At 45.1% G+C, this 14236-nt stretch overlaps 2 protein-coding genes across 7 annotated transcripts in view; one reads left to right on the top strand and one right to left on the bottom strand.

Annotated features, from left to right (window-relative positions):
* The window catches only part of GSTCD (glutathione S-transferase C-terminal domain containing), a 124257-nt gene extending 120370 nt beyond the window's left edge, over positions 1–3887 (bottom strand). For 4 of the 6 annotated variants that reach the window (XR_012158506.1, XM_073340830.1, XM_073340834.1 and 1 more), the window contains exons 1-3: positions 3332–3887; positions 2708–2861; positions 807–987 (exon numbers count right to left, since the gene is read on the bottom strand). The gene's annotated coding sequence lies outside the window, so the exon portion shown is untranslated. The remainder of the gene's footprint in view (positions 1–806; positions 988–2707; positions 2862–3331) is intronic. The other 2 variants (XM_073340832.1, XM_073340833.1) reach the window with 2 other exon arrangements.
* INTS12 (integrator complex subunit 12) overlaps positions 3421–14236 on the top strand; it is a 32586-nt gene continuing 21770 nt past the window's right edge. Inside the window, exon 1 of the mRNA XM_073340836.1 lies at positions 3421–3559. The gene's annotated coding sequence lies outside the window, so the exon portion shown is untranslated. The remainder of the gene's footprint in view (positions 3560–14236) is intronic.

The following is a 14236-nucleotide window of genomic DNA, read 5'->3' as shown; positions in this document are numbered from 1 at the left end:
TGGGTTTGTGGGACTCAGACTGCGGTGCTAACAGCTGCACTATAATGTTCAAGCTCAGGCTGGAGCACAGGCTCTGAGATCCATCCCCCTCACAATAGTGCCTGGGCTCCAGCTGAGGCCCAAACATCTACATGCAATTTTTAGCCCCACAGCCCAAGCCCTGCAAGCCTGAGCCAATTGACCCAGGCTTTGAGACCCAGTGCTGTAGGCTTTTTATTGCAGCGTAGACTTAGAGTGCAAAATCTTTGGGACAGGGATTGCCATTTACTCTGTACTAGTACTAGACACAACAGAGCCCCAGTCTCAGTTAGGGCCTCTAGCTGCTGCTGCAATACAAATAATTAACAACATCTGCTATACTGCATAGCTTGAAGAGCAGATATTGTAAACAAACAAATTTATTTACCTATGGAACTAAGACAAGCTTAGTTGGTCAGAACTAAAAGAACGTTAAAAATCCAATTTACTTTAACAAATTATGCTGTTCACTTTTTAAAATTTCTCCAACATGGGCTAAATATCAATTAAGTCTGTTTCACTGTGCTACAAATTTGGGTTTCACCACAGAGGACTGTTTATTTGTTTAAAAACATGTTTCCAGGAAAATATAAACAAAATATGGAAACATTTCTATTGCTCTTAGTTTCTGCAAAATGTTTTGTTTGTTTGTTTTGTTATGGAAAAAATAAAACTCCGGACAACATTTAACAAGGTTTCTTTTTCATTTAACATGTATCATATCACATTAAGTTATTTACAAATGTAATGGTTATTCCAATAAATATGTAGAACACCAAAAATAGTACCTGTGTTTTTAAGACATCAGACTCGGGAGATATAATTTATATTCCCATTTACGTCAATTTGCTGTGTGACCAGGGAGAAGTCACCTAACCTCTGTGCCTCAGTTTCCCCATCAATAAATAGGAATATTCAGAGGGTTTTATATCATTTGTGAAGTTCTTTGAGTATCTCAGATGAAAAATGCTATAAAAACAACAACAACAGAATTTAGGATGGGCACACTGATATAACTAAAATTACCTAGTCACCAGATATACTTCAGGAATATAAGGGACACGTGAAAAATTAAAGACAAACTTATTTTTAGTCTCTCTTCATATAAGAATTACTGCTGAAATTAAGGCACAAATCCTCTTCTCTACATTCAAACCTCACTTAATGTGCAATGGCAGTCAAAAAATACCACAAAAAAACCAACAACAATCCATAATCAAACAAAAAAGTTGACATACTGTGAGGCCCCCAACCCTAGAAAATTTGAGCATGGGAGTAATTTACTCACATGAACAGCCCCTTAAGTAGTTGAGGGAATAGGATTTTAAGCATAGAAAGAATGGATAGAAAAAATACATTAAATATTTACACTACACAAATTGGTGGTATGTCCTCACTTGGAATACCGTGTTTAGTTCTGGTCACCTTATTTCAAAAAGAATGTTACAAAAATAGAGTATACAATTCAGCTATTAAAAAAGTGAAAGTGTTACATTTAAAGAATTAACTTTCTGGGAAAAAGTTAAACATTTTTAGTTTTCTGATGAAATATTTTTAAAAAATTCAAAGAAAGCACACGCTTTCTGTAAAAATTTTCATTTAATTTTGTTCAAAAACGGTTTCCATGCATAATTTTCAATGAACCCTAGTTCACAAAAAGCTCACAAGAATGACCAGATAAATAGAAAATATTTTTATATGAAGAGAGATTAAAAACACTGGGTATCAGAGGGGTATCCATGTAGGTGTAGCCACAAAAACAACAAGGAGTCTGGTGGCACCTTAAAGACTAACAGATTTATTTGGGCATAAGCTTTCGTAGTTAAAATAGCCCACTTATTCAGATGCATGGAGTGAAAATTACAGATACAGGCATAAATATACTGGCACATGAAGAGAAGGCTCACTACAAAAGCAATTTTCCCTCTCTTGGTACTGACAACCCCTCATCAATTATTGGGAGTGGACCACATCCACCCTGATTGAATTGGCCTTGTCAACACTGGTTCTCCACTTGTAAGGTAACTCCCTTCTCTTCCTGTGCCAGTATATTTATGCCTGTATTTGTAATTTTCACTCCATGCATCTGAAAAAGTGAGGCTTTTTACCCACAAAAGCTTATGCCCAAATAAATCTGTTCGTCTTTCAGGTGCCACCGGACTCTTTGTTGTTTTTTTAAAAATACCAGGACTGTTTATTTGAGAGAGGAGACAAGATAGAGGTATACAGAATAATTAAAGGTATAAAGAAGCTGAATTGAGAGTATAAATTAACGAGTAACTTGTGGAGATTTGGAGAACATCTCCCACAGGCAGGTTATTCCATAATTATTCACTGTGGATTTTATTGCCCTTTTCTCTGATGCTTCTGCCCTTGGCCATTCTAAGAGATCACAGGATACTGGATTAGATAGAACACTGGTCTGATCCAGTATTGCAAACCTATGTTCCCAAAAAGCTTCCTTTTTCAGAACAGATCAACCTATTTGTTGCAAACCATTGATCTGTCACCCTTTTATTTGGTTCATTTGGTGATTTCCCTATGTATTCATTGCTAATAGCTCTGCAGTGAATGCCAGTTATAACCATATCTGGATCTTTTAGCTATTCATGTATCGTACTGGCAAGGACTGTGTTGCTGCCTTCTGCCTTGTCCCCTTTAACAGAAGATAACAACTGACTACTGTTACCTAGTAGTGGAGAGTCTCCATTAGCTCATATAGTAGAAATCTGTGCTGCAGGGCTTAACATCCAGGATTCAAACCCTGTTGACAGACCTTCCTGAAGGCTGCCACATTCATAGCCTGGACTATGGTCTCTGCCATGCATCCATGGCAGTGGGGGCTGTGGAATTAGTTACCAAATATAGAGGGTGTAGGTCATTCTCCCAGGGAGTGGGGGACAGTTCCCCAAGCCCACACCAGCAAAACCCATGGGAAAGTAAATGAGAAATTGAGGGTGAATGTCCCAGAGCCCTGTGATGAGTGACCACAGTGACCCCAGGTAACAGAGGACTCACCCCATGTCCTCAATACCTGTCCCTCACAAAGATCCCTGTGCCTCAGGGGTTCACCCCACATACTCAGCATCTGCCCCACACTGCGATCCCTGTGTCCCGGGGAGGCTTCACCCCCCCCGCCCCCAGCCTCAGCACCTGCCCCTCCCTGTGTCCCGGGGAGGCTTCACCCCCCCCCCCGCCCCCAGCCTCAGCACCTGCCCCTCCCTGTGTCCCGGGGAGGCTTCATCCCACATCCTCATCCCGTCAGTGCCCTGGGCCCGGCTCCGCGGCCCCACACGCTCCCAACCCCGCTTACCCCGGCCCGGCCCCGGCCCCACGCGGCAGATTCCCCGCTCCCCCGCCTCAGTCCGCTCAGCCGCCTCCTCCCCGGCTCCGCCTCTTCCTCCGCACGCTGCCTCCCGCCGCCGGTCCTTCCTGCCGCTCCGCGGGCTTGCGAGCGCGGCCGGCGCCCGGGCTCCGCTCTGCGTCACGAGCCGCGCGCCGGGGAGCGGTGAACGGGACGGAGCCGGGCCGGCGGCGAGGGGTAAGGAGCGGGCGGAGGCTCCTGGGAGGGGCCGGGTGAGGTGGGCCCAGGGCAGGGACAGGAGCCGGGGCACAGGCTGCGCCCCGCACCCCCCAATGCCGTCCCTGAGTCCCGCGGGCTCCCCAGCCTGCCCGGCGGTAGCGCTGGGCCTAACCCGCGAGCGGCCGGGCCGAGCTCGGCGCTGCACAGCCCGGGTAGGGACGGAGCCCGCGGGTTCACTGCAGACGTGCAGAGAAACCCCTCCGGTGCCGGGGGCCGGGCGAGCTGCCCCGACCCAAAGCCGAGGCCTCCCTCCGGGCCCGCTCAGGCTGTCGGCCCCGGGGGGGAGGGTGGTGTTATTGCAGTGCCGGGGGGCTGATCACTGGGCCGAGCCACTCCCTCTCTTTGACTGGCTGGTTTCCTGACGATGCGATTATGCCTTCAGGCTTTTAGGAAACTTACCACTGTACAAACCAACGGTTTATTCTCCACCTAGTGATGAGACCCTTTCCCTGCCCCCTGGCAGTGCTGAAGTTTCCCTGTAGGAGAATAAATGGCCACTTTATTTTGCTTTAATCATCCGTGCCGTTTTGTTTTTTTGCTGTACACAATGAGTAATTCCCCTATCCTGCCACACAGATGCGAGCACTTGATTTTTGTAGACAGTGCTGAGTTTAGGTCATTATAGTGACTGATAATGGAAGGTTCTCATTAGCTGTGCTTCTGGGCGCTGTTGGTGGGCAAACTCTTTGGCCTGAGGGCCATGTCGGGGCTCCAAAGCTGTACAGAGGGAGGGGTAGGGAATTCTGTGCCTCCCCAAACAGCCTGGCCCCCGCCTTTATCTGCCCCCTCCCACTTCCTGCCCCCAACTGCCCCCCTCAGAACCACTGAACCCATCCAACCCCCACTCCTGGGACCCGCCGCCCCTAACCATCCCCACCCCACCCCCGGAGTCCCACGCCCTATCCAACTCCCCCAACTGCCCCACCCCTATCCACACCCCTGTGCCCTGACAGGACCCCTGGGACTCCCACACCTATCCAACCCCCCATTTCCCATCCCCTGACCGCCCCCCACCCCAGAATCTCCGCCCCATCCAACCACCCCTGCTCCCTGTCCCTTGACTTCCCCCTGGGACCTCCTACCCCTTATCCAATGTCCCCGCTCCCTGCCCTCTTATCATGCCGCTCAGAGCAGCAGGACTGGCAGCCATGCGGCCCGGCCTGAGCCAGCCACACCGTGGCACTGCCCTGCAGGAGCTCGCAGCCCACCGCCCAGAGTGCTGGTGGCACGGCAAGCTGAGGCTGCACGGAAGAGCAGGGGAGGGGCCAGAGACTAGCCTCCCCGGGAGCTCAAGAGCCAGGCAGGACACTCCCGCGGCCGGTAAACGCTAGCAGGAAATTGTTTCTGTCAGGGAACTGGTCCTAGTAGGTCTTTTCCAACTCTGATAGTATGATTTTTGAACTTCACTTGAATACTGAATCTCTTTCCAGATTAAAACACGTTTTCCTTTGAAGACGCAGCCTGTATATTCACACCTGAGTTAAATGTAAACTAGTTAAATGGTTAACATTGGAATAAAACTGAAGGATTTGGCTGTGGACAGTTATTCTTTATTTGTGGTAGCACCCCATCATGTGATACGTGCTTTCCATATAGAGAAGAAGGCATAATGCCTGCCCCCAGGCACTCACAATCTAAAACCAGACAGAGAGCGGGTTGAGGGATTAGATCGACAAATATTCAGTTAAGAAATGAATGCATGTAATTTTGGCATAATTTATCTTCATGTGTAGTATAGTCAGCCTATGGTTTAAAATTTGCAGTGGTGAAAGACTATAGTCACTTTTTGACCTTTATATTTTGATTTTGTATATTTAAATAATTCTCAAGACAAGGAATTAGTAGATTTGAGATCACTGCTCTCTTCTTAAAGGGAATCTAATATAAAGCCTTACTTGGCACTGGCATAACTTTTGTTGGTATACTCTGTCCAGTTCTGGTATCCAGAGTTCAAGAATGATATTGGTACATTGGAAAGGGTTCAGAGAAGAACCACAGGAATGAATAACGAATTAGAAAACATGCCATATAATGAGAGACTCAAGGACTCTTAATCTGTTTATCTTAACAGAGATTTAAGGGGTGATTTGACTGCAGCAGTCTATGACTACTTGGTGAACAAATACTTAATAATGGGCTCTTCAATGTAGCAGAGAAAGGTATGACACGATCCAATGGCTGGAAATTAAAACTAGACAAATTCAAATTGGAAATAAGGTATAATTTTTAGCAGTTGGAACAATTTACCATGGGGTCATGAGGGAACTGGGGATGTTTCATCACTAGAAATTTTTAAATCAAGATTGGATGTTTTTCTAAGAGAGATGCTCCAGAAATTATGGGGAAGTTCTATGGCCTGTGCTATACGGGAAGTCAGACTAGATAATCACAACAGTCCCTTCTGGCCTTGGAATCTATGAATGTAAATAATTCTTACGTCCAAAGTGGGTATATTACAGAGGTTAAAATTGTGCCTTTGTGATTGGTCCCAGAGTTCAGTTTTGATCCTCCACCTGAAAATCTCCATGAAGACAATATCTAAGGGCTTTCCAGAACCTGGTGAACTTCAGTTTATTAAACAAGGTGATGCATTAATTAGAAATGGTTGGAGAGGATAAACAATTGAGTATAAACCATGAAACAATTAACCAGTGACCTAAATCAACAAACCATAACGCGCACTTAGGCAGTGTCCAGTATCTCTATGTCCACTTCCCCGAAGTGAGGCAGCTTTTAGGCAGCAATCAGTAAGTCATGGTTATATGAATGCAGAAACAAAGTCTGTCCTCAATCCAGGTTCCCTGTCAGCATGTCTGTCTCCATACCCTCCTTTCCAGAAAAATCTCCTTAAGATAGACACCGCGGGATCACCTCAACCCCTTAACCATGCACCTTCACCGGTGCCCACTGGTGAAAGACATGGACCAGTACAATGGCATGTGAACTAGGGGCAAGAAAATTAGAGAATAGGAGCTAAAACTGAATCTGAACAGCAATTAGCTAATACAAAGATGAAAATATATAATTGTTAGAAGCAGGTAGCCTCCAAGAGAATTGGTGGGTTTCCTGGGCTAGCAGGGGGAGAAGGGAGCAATTATGGAAAAGCTCAACTGATTCTTTGCATCTTTCTTAATCACAAAGACCATAGTTTTCATATAATAAAGCTTGAGGTATTCTTTGGGACTGAGGTTTCAGAAGAGGAGGTCCTGGAATAAACTGATAAAGAACAAGAAGTCAGTGGATCAAATAGTGAAAATCAGAGTTCTGAAGGAACTTATGTGGCTGAGCTGCTAACAAAAAATTCAGTCTCATGAACATAATTCTCTCTGTGGGAGGAATGGAGAGTAGCAAATTTCACTTTCATATAAAAAGGCATTGGGATGGTCCTGGAAATGACAGACCAATGAACTGCACTGAAGTACAATGAACGTGAGTTATGAGGAGAGGCTGAGGGAACTGGGGATGTTTAGTCTACAGAAGAGAATAAAAGGAAGAGAAGAGAAGAAAGAGGGGGGATTTGATAGCTGCTTTCAACTACCTGAAAAGGGGTTCCAAAGAGGATGGATCTAGACTGTTCTCAGTGGTAGCAGATGGTAGCAGATGACAGAACAAGGAGTAATGGTCTCAAGTTGCAGTGGGGGAGGTTTAGGTTGGATATTAGGAAAAACTTTTTCACTAGAAGGGTGGTGAAACACTGGAATGCGTTACCTAGGGAGGTGGTGGAATCTCCTTCCTTAGAAGTTTTTAAGGTCAGGCTTGACAAAGCCCTGGCTGGGATGATTTAATTGGGGATCGGTCCTACTTTGAGCAGGGGGTTAGACTAGATGACCTCCTGAGGTCCCTTCCAACCCTCATATTTTATGATTCTATGAAACTTGAATATAAAACACAAACAAACTAGCACTTATTCTTCAGTGGAAAATTATTAGGGCTGTCAAGCTATTAAAAAATTGAATCATGATTAATCGCATGATTAAAAAAATTAATTGCACAATTAATTGCACGGTTAAACAATAATAGAATACCATTTATTTTTGGGTGTTTTCTACATTTTCCAATATAGTGATTTCAATTACAATGCAGAATACCAAGCGTACAGGGCTCACTTTATTTTTATTACAAACATTTCTACTGTAAAAAATGAAAGAAATAGTATATTTCAATTCACCTAATACAAGCACTGTAATGCAATTTCTTTATAATGAAAGTTGAACTTACAAGTGTAGAATTATGTACAAAAAATAACTGCATTCAAAAATAAAACAATGTAAAAGAACCTACAAGTCCACTCAGTCCGACTCCAGTCAAATCTGCTGTGACAGTGTTCTTAAAATGGAAATGTGCTGGGTCATCATCCGAGATTGCTATAACATGAAATATATGGCAGAATGCGGGTAAAACAGAACAGGAGACATACAATTCTTCCCCAAGGAGTGCAGTCACAAATTTAATTAACGCATTATTTTTTTAACGAGCACCATCAGCATGGAAGGATGTCCTCTGGAATGGTGGCCGAAGCATGAAGGGGCGTATGAATGTTTAGCATATCTGACATGTAAATACCTTGCAACGCCGGCTACAAAAGTACCATGAGAACGCCTGTTCTCACTTTCAGGTGACACTGTAAATAAGAAGCAGTCAGCAGTATCTCCCGTAAATGTAAACAAACTTGTTTGTCTTAGCAATTGGCTGAACAAGAAGTAGGACTGAGTGGACTTGTATGATCTAAAGTTTTGCATTGTTTTGTTTTTGAGTGCAGTTATGTAACAAACAAAAAAAATCTACATTTGTAAGTTACAGTTTCACGGTAAAGAGATTACACTACCGTACTTGTATGAGGTAAATTGAATCAAATTTCTTTTGTTTAACAGTGCAAACATTTGTAATTAAAAATAATATAAAGTGAGCATTGTACCCTTTGTATTCTGTGTTGTAATAGAAATCAATATATTTGAAAATGTAGAAAAACATCCAAAAATATTTAATAAATTTCAATTGGTATTCTATTCTTTAACAGTGTGATTAATCATGATTAATTTTTTTAATTGCAGTTAATTTTTTTGAGTTAATCGCATGAGTTAACTGCGATTAATCAACAGTCTTAAAAAATATGTTGCTCTAATTTACTAAATAATGGATAAAGGAGAACTGGTTAATATAATTTATTTGGACTTCCAAAAAGCTTTTAAGGTCCCTAATGAGAGGCTAAAAGCCTTTCTGTGAAAGGCCGTGCTCTGTCATAGAGCTAAAACTGTAAACAAAGAGTAAGAATAAAAGGTCAATTTTTAGCCAGGCGATATGTTATATTGGGCAATGGGTGCATGCAGTGTGCTAGGGTAGGTATTTAATATATTGGTGATCTGCAAAAAGGGTGGGGTGTCAGTGAGAGCAAAAATTGCAGACATAAAATTATTTAATTAGTCAAAACCAGAGAAGACTGTGATGAAGTGGAACCAAAAAAACACAGGTGAACTGACAGCATGTTGACAAGTGAAATGTAGTATTGACAACTACAACGTGAAACATATTGGAAGGAAAATTTTGAACTATTAATTGACATTTCTGGATTCTAAGGCCTGGTCTACAGTATGCGTTTATTTCGGAATTAGCCGAGTTAATTCGAAATAGAACTGATTCCGTCCACACGACCAAACTGTTTTTTTCGATTTAAATTGCTCTTTAATCCAATTTCTGTACTCCACCTCGGCAAGTGGAGTAGCGCTAAAATCGAGATCGCAGTTCCGGGTTACAGGTAATGTGGACGCAATTCAATGTTATTGGCCTCCGGGAGCTGTCCCAGAATGCTCCCTTGTGACCGCTCTGGACAACACTCTCAACTCCGATGCACTAGCCAGGTAGGCAGTAAAAGCCCCAGGAACTTTTGAATTTCATTTCCTCTTTGGTCACCATCAGCACAGGCGACCATCAGCACAGTCCACCATCATATGCAACCGGGCAGAGTCCACCATCACAGGAGACCTCGCAGACTCGGATTCATAGACGAGCTCCAGCATGGTCCGAACGGTCACTGCATGTTGGGGAGACAAATCTGTTATGGCAGAAGTACGTTCCAAAAAAAGAAACACAAATACGTATGCTAAAGTCTCCAGGGCCATGACAGAAAGAGGCTACTCCAGGGACACAGAGCAGTGTCGTACAAAAATCAAGGATCTCAGGCAAATGTTCCAAAAAGCCAGGGAGGCGAACGGGCGCTCTGGGTCACAGCCCCATACATGCCGCTTCTACCATGAGCTGCATGCAATTATAGGGGGTGACGCCACCAGTACCCCACCACTGTCCATGGACACCTGCAAGGGGGGAGTTGCACGGAGTGAGGAGGATGAGTTATTGGAGGATGAAGAGGAGGAGGAGGACAGTGCACAGGCGGCAAGTGGAGAATCCGTTTTCCCCCTAGACAGGAACTATTCTTAATGCTGGACCCAATAGCCTCCCCCCACTCCCAGTGCGGGCTCCTGGACCATGACCCTGGAGAAGGCACTTCTGGTGAGTGAGAGCCTGATCAGAGCCACGCGGTGTGGGGAAACCCAGCTGCGCTGGGCTGTTCGCATTTAAAGGGCTCATTCCTGCTCAGAGCCTCATCGGAGCCACACAGTGGGTGTGGGTGGGTGGGTGTTGTGTGAAGTGATCATCCCACAGAGCCCGCAGGTGCTCCTATTATATGGCAAATCCACCAGGCATTGCTTGCAATGGGAAAGGGGGCCCAGCAGTTTGAAAGCATTGAAATGAATGCAGAAGAAGCAGAACCCCGCATGCCCCTAGGGCTTACCATGGCTGTCTGCAAGCTGAATTCTGTTGGCCGGCCATGTGTGATGGCTTAGTCACACCAAAATGGCAGGCACTTCAGTATAAGAGGCAAAATGCAACCTTGTACAGAAAAAACATGTGCTGTGTATTATGAATTGCCTGTTTCACTGAGAAAGTGTCCCCTTTGTTCTCTAAAATGTATCTTTTAAAATACTACCCTCCCTTTTTCTCCTCCCGCAGGTGCAAATATTTCAACGTGGCTCCTATCTACTCCATCCCAGAGGCTGATCCAGATTAAAAGGTGGAAAAAACGAAGTCAGGACGACATGTTCGCCGAGCTCATGCAGTCCTCCCGCACTGATAGGGCCCAGCTGAATGCATGGAGGCAAACAATTGCCAAGTCCCGTAAAGCATTACATGAACACAAAGAGAGGAGGGACATGCGCGATGAGAACAGGCAGGATGCTATGGTCAAGCTCATGGGGGAGCAAACTGACATGCTCTGCTGTATGGTGGATCTAATACGGGAAAGGCAGCAAGACCACAAATTGCCACTGCAGCCCCTGTATAACCGTTCTCCCTCCTCCCCAAGTTCCATAGCCTCTTCACCCAGACGTCCAAGAACATGGCGGGGGGACGCTACGGGGACCCCCACACTCAACCCCAGAGGATTGCACAAGCAGCAGAAAGCTGGCATATCCGAAGTTTTGATTTGGTTTCTGGACTTGTCCTTCCCTCCTCCTCCACCCCCCATCCCCCAGTTACTCCTTCCCCTCCGGTGTACCTTCTTATTTCTCTCAGTGTGTTGTGCAACTAATAATAAAGAACAGTTTTTAAACAATTGTGACTTTATTTCCTTTCATATATATAGGGGGTGGGTAACTTCAAGAGAAACAAACACAACTCTCACACCGTACCCTGGCCAGTCATGAAACTGGCTTTCAAAGCCTCTCTGATGTGCAGCGCGCCCTGCTGCGCTCTTCTAATTGCCCTGTTGTCTGGCTGTGTGAAATTGGCCGCCAGGTGACTTGCCTCAACCTTCCACCCCGCCATAAACATCTCCCCCTTACTCTCACAGATATTGTGGAGCACACAACAAGCAGCAATTTCAGTTGGAATATTGGTTTGTGCTGAGATCTAACCGAGTCAGTAAACTGCACCAGCGTGCTTTCAAACGTCCAAAAGCACATTCTACCACCATTCTGCACTTGCTCAGCCTATAGTTGAACTGCTCCTTACTACTGTCCAGGGTGCCTGTGTATGGCTTCATGAGCCATGGCATTAAGGGGTAGGCTGGGTCCCCAAGGATAACTATAGGCATTTCAACATCCCCAACAGTAATTTTCTGGTCTGGGAAGTAAGTCCTTTCCTGCAGTTGTTCAAACAGATCAGAGTTCCTGAACTTGCGTCATGCACCTTTCCCGACCATCCCACGTTGATGTCGGTGAAATGCCCCTTGTGATCCACCAGTGCTTGCAGCACCATGGAAAAGTACCCCTTGCGGTTTATGTACTGGCTGCCTCAGTGTTCCGGGGCCAAGATAGGGATATGCGTTACATCTATCACCCCACCGCAGTTAGGGAAGCCCAGCGCATTAAAGCCATCCACAATGGTCTGCACATTTCCCAAAGTCACTACCCTTGATAGCAGCTGGTCAATGATTGCGTTGGCTAATTGCACCACAGCAGCCCCCACAGTAGATTTGCCCACTCCAAACTGATTCCCGACTGACTGGTAGCTATCAGGCATTGTAAGCTTCCACAGGGCTATGGCCATTCGCTTCTCGACTGTGAGGGCTGCTCTCATTTTTGGGTCTTTGCACTTCAGGGCAGGGGACAGCAAGTCACAAAGTTCCATGAAAGTGGCCCTACGCATATGAAAGTTTCACAGCCACTGGGAATCATCCCGTACCCGCAACACTGTGCGGTCCCACCAGTCTGTGCTTGTTTCCCGGGCCCAGAATCGGCGTTCCACGGCATGAACTTGGCTCAAAGCCACCATGATCTCCCAATTGCCACATGCCGTGCTTCTAGGAATGTCTGTGTCCATGTCCTCACCACTATTGTAATCGCGCTGTCGTTGCTTCCTCGCCTGGTTTTGCAGGTACTGCACATACTGCTGGATAATGCGCGAGGTATTTACAATGGTCAGAACTGCAGTGGAGATCTGAGCGGGCTCCATGGTTGCCACACTATGGCGCCTGCATAGGTAATCATGGAAAAAGGGCTCAAAACGTAGGAGAGCAGAGTGGCAGCGGAAGAGGTGCTGTTCGGTTCACGATAGCTGAAAAAAAGGTGGGAAACAGTTGTCTTCTGTAGCTTTCACGGAGGCGGGAGCCCAGGACAGACAACATGGAGAGTCTTGGTAGCGCAGCAATGGCAGGAGAGCAGAGTTGGCGGCAGAAGCTGTGCTGCTCGGTTCACGATGGCCGAGCAGAGTTGGCAGTGGAAGCGGTCGATGAGGCAGAGAAAGAGTAGATACTTATAGAGATTACGTGGAAAGACGAGAGGAAATGCGTGGTGGATTCATAGTACCAGGAGAGAAGCGGTGCACCGTACTGCACTGTCTGCTGAAAGCAGTATGGCATCTGCACGCCAAAAAGGCGTGAAACGATTGTCTGCCGTAGCTTTCATGGCGGGAGGAGCGACTGACGACACACAGCCAGAAACACTTGCGAGAATGTTTTTCCCCCATCATGCACTGGGAGCTTAACCCAGAATGCCAATGGGCGGTTAGGACTGTGGGATAGCTACCCACAGTGCAGCGCTCCGACATTCAATGCTAGCCTCAGTACTGTGGGCGCACTCTGTCGAATTCACACATTTGAGTGGGGACACACAAGACCGAATGTATAAAATCGCTTCCGAAAATCCGAATAGAATAATTTCAAAATAATTTCATACTGTAGACGTACCCTCAGTTGCTATTTCTGAGGACAACCTAGGTTGTTATCGTAAATGAAAAAGGGCTTCTTGATAATTAGTGGTAGTCAAAATAGTAAGCAGTGTTAGGTTTTATAAAGAATGGGATTGATTATACTGCACTGTTATAATACTGTCATATAAATCAGTGGTGTGCCATTTCTCAGAATATTGTGTTCAGGTCTGGCACCCTATCTCAAAAAAGATATGACATAAATAGGAGTTCAGCAACAGGTGATGCAAATAATTAGAGGAGTGGCGAGACTTCCATGTGAAGAGACATGAGAGAGGAGATGAATAAGAAGAGACATAAAAGGGATATACAAATAATGAGTAGAATATGAACAGTAAAGTTGGTGCTTCTGTTTAGCCTTTTCAATAATATAAGAACAAGAGGACCTTTAAACTGAAAAACAATAAATTTAAAATGATAAAAGCAAATACTTTTTGCATATAGTACATAATTAGTGTGGAACTCATTGCCACAAGATACCATTGAAGCCAGGAGGTATAGGCTTCAGAGGAGTATTAGACATACATATGAATGAGAATATCCTTGTTTTCACTATATGGAGTGGAGGGTTTTTTGTATAAGCTCTCAGGCCTTACTCAGCCAACCACTGACAGCAGTTAAGAAACCTCCCATAGTGGGAGGTTATTTTATAATTGTCCATTATTGGTTTCTTGCATATTATCTAAGATACTACTTATATCACCCACATTACTATAGTATTTTAGTGCTTCACTGTCTTTATTTCTCCTCAGAACTGTGCAGTATGGAAATATTGTTATCCCCATTGTACAGATAGGGAACTGAGGCACAGAGTGACTAAGTGATAGGCGCAAGGCACTCTGTGACAGAGCGGGAAATTGAACCCCAGTCTGCCAAGCCCCAGTCTAGTGACCTAACCACTGGATCATCCTTCCTTTCATTACTGTAATGTTTGTA

The sequence above is a fragment of the Lepidochelys kempii genome, chromosome 4, assembly GCF_965140265.1.
Source record: "Lepidochelys kempii isolate rLepKem1 chromosome 4, rLepKem1.hap2, whole genome shotgun sequence".
NCBI classification, from domain to species: Eukaryota; Metazoa; Chordata; order Testudines; family Cheloniidae; genus Lepidochelys; species Lepidochelys kempii.
The sequence above is the reverse complement of the archived record's forward strand: the minus strand, read 5'-3'. Positions and strand labels throughout refer to the sequence as shown.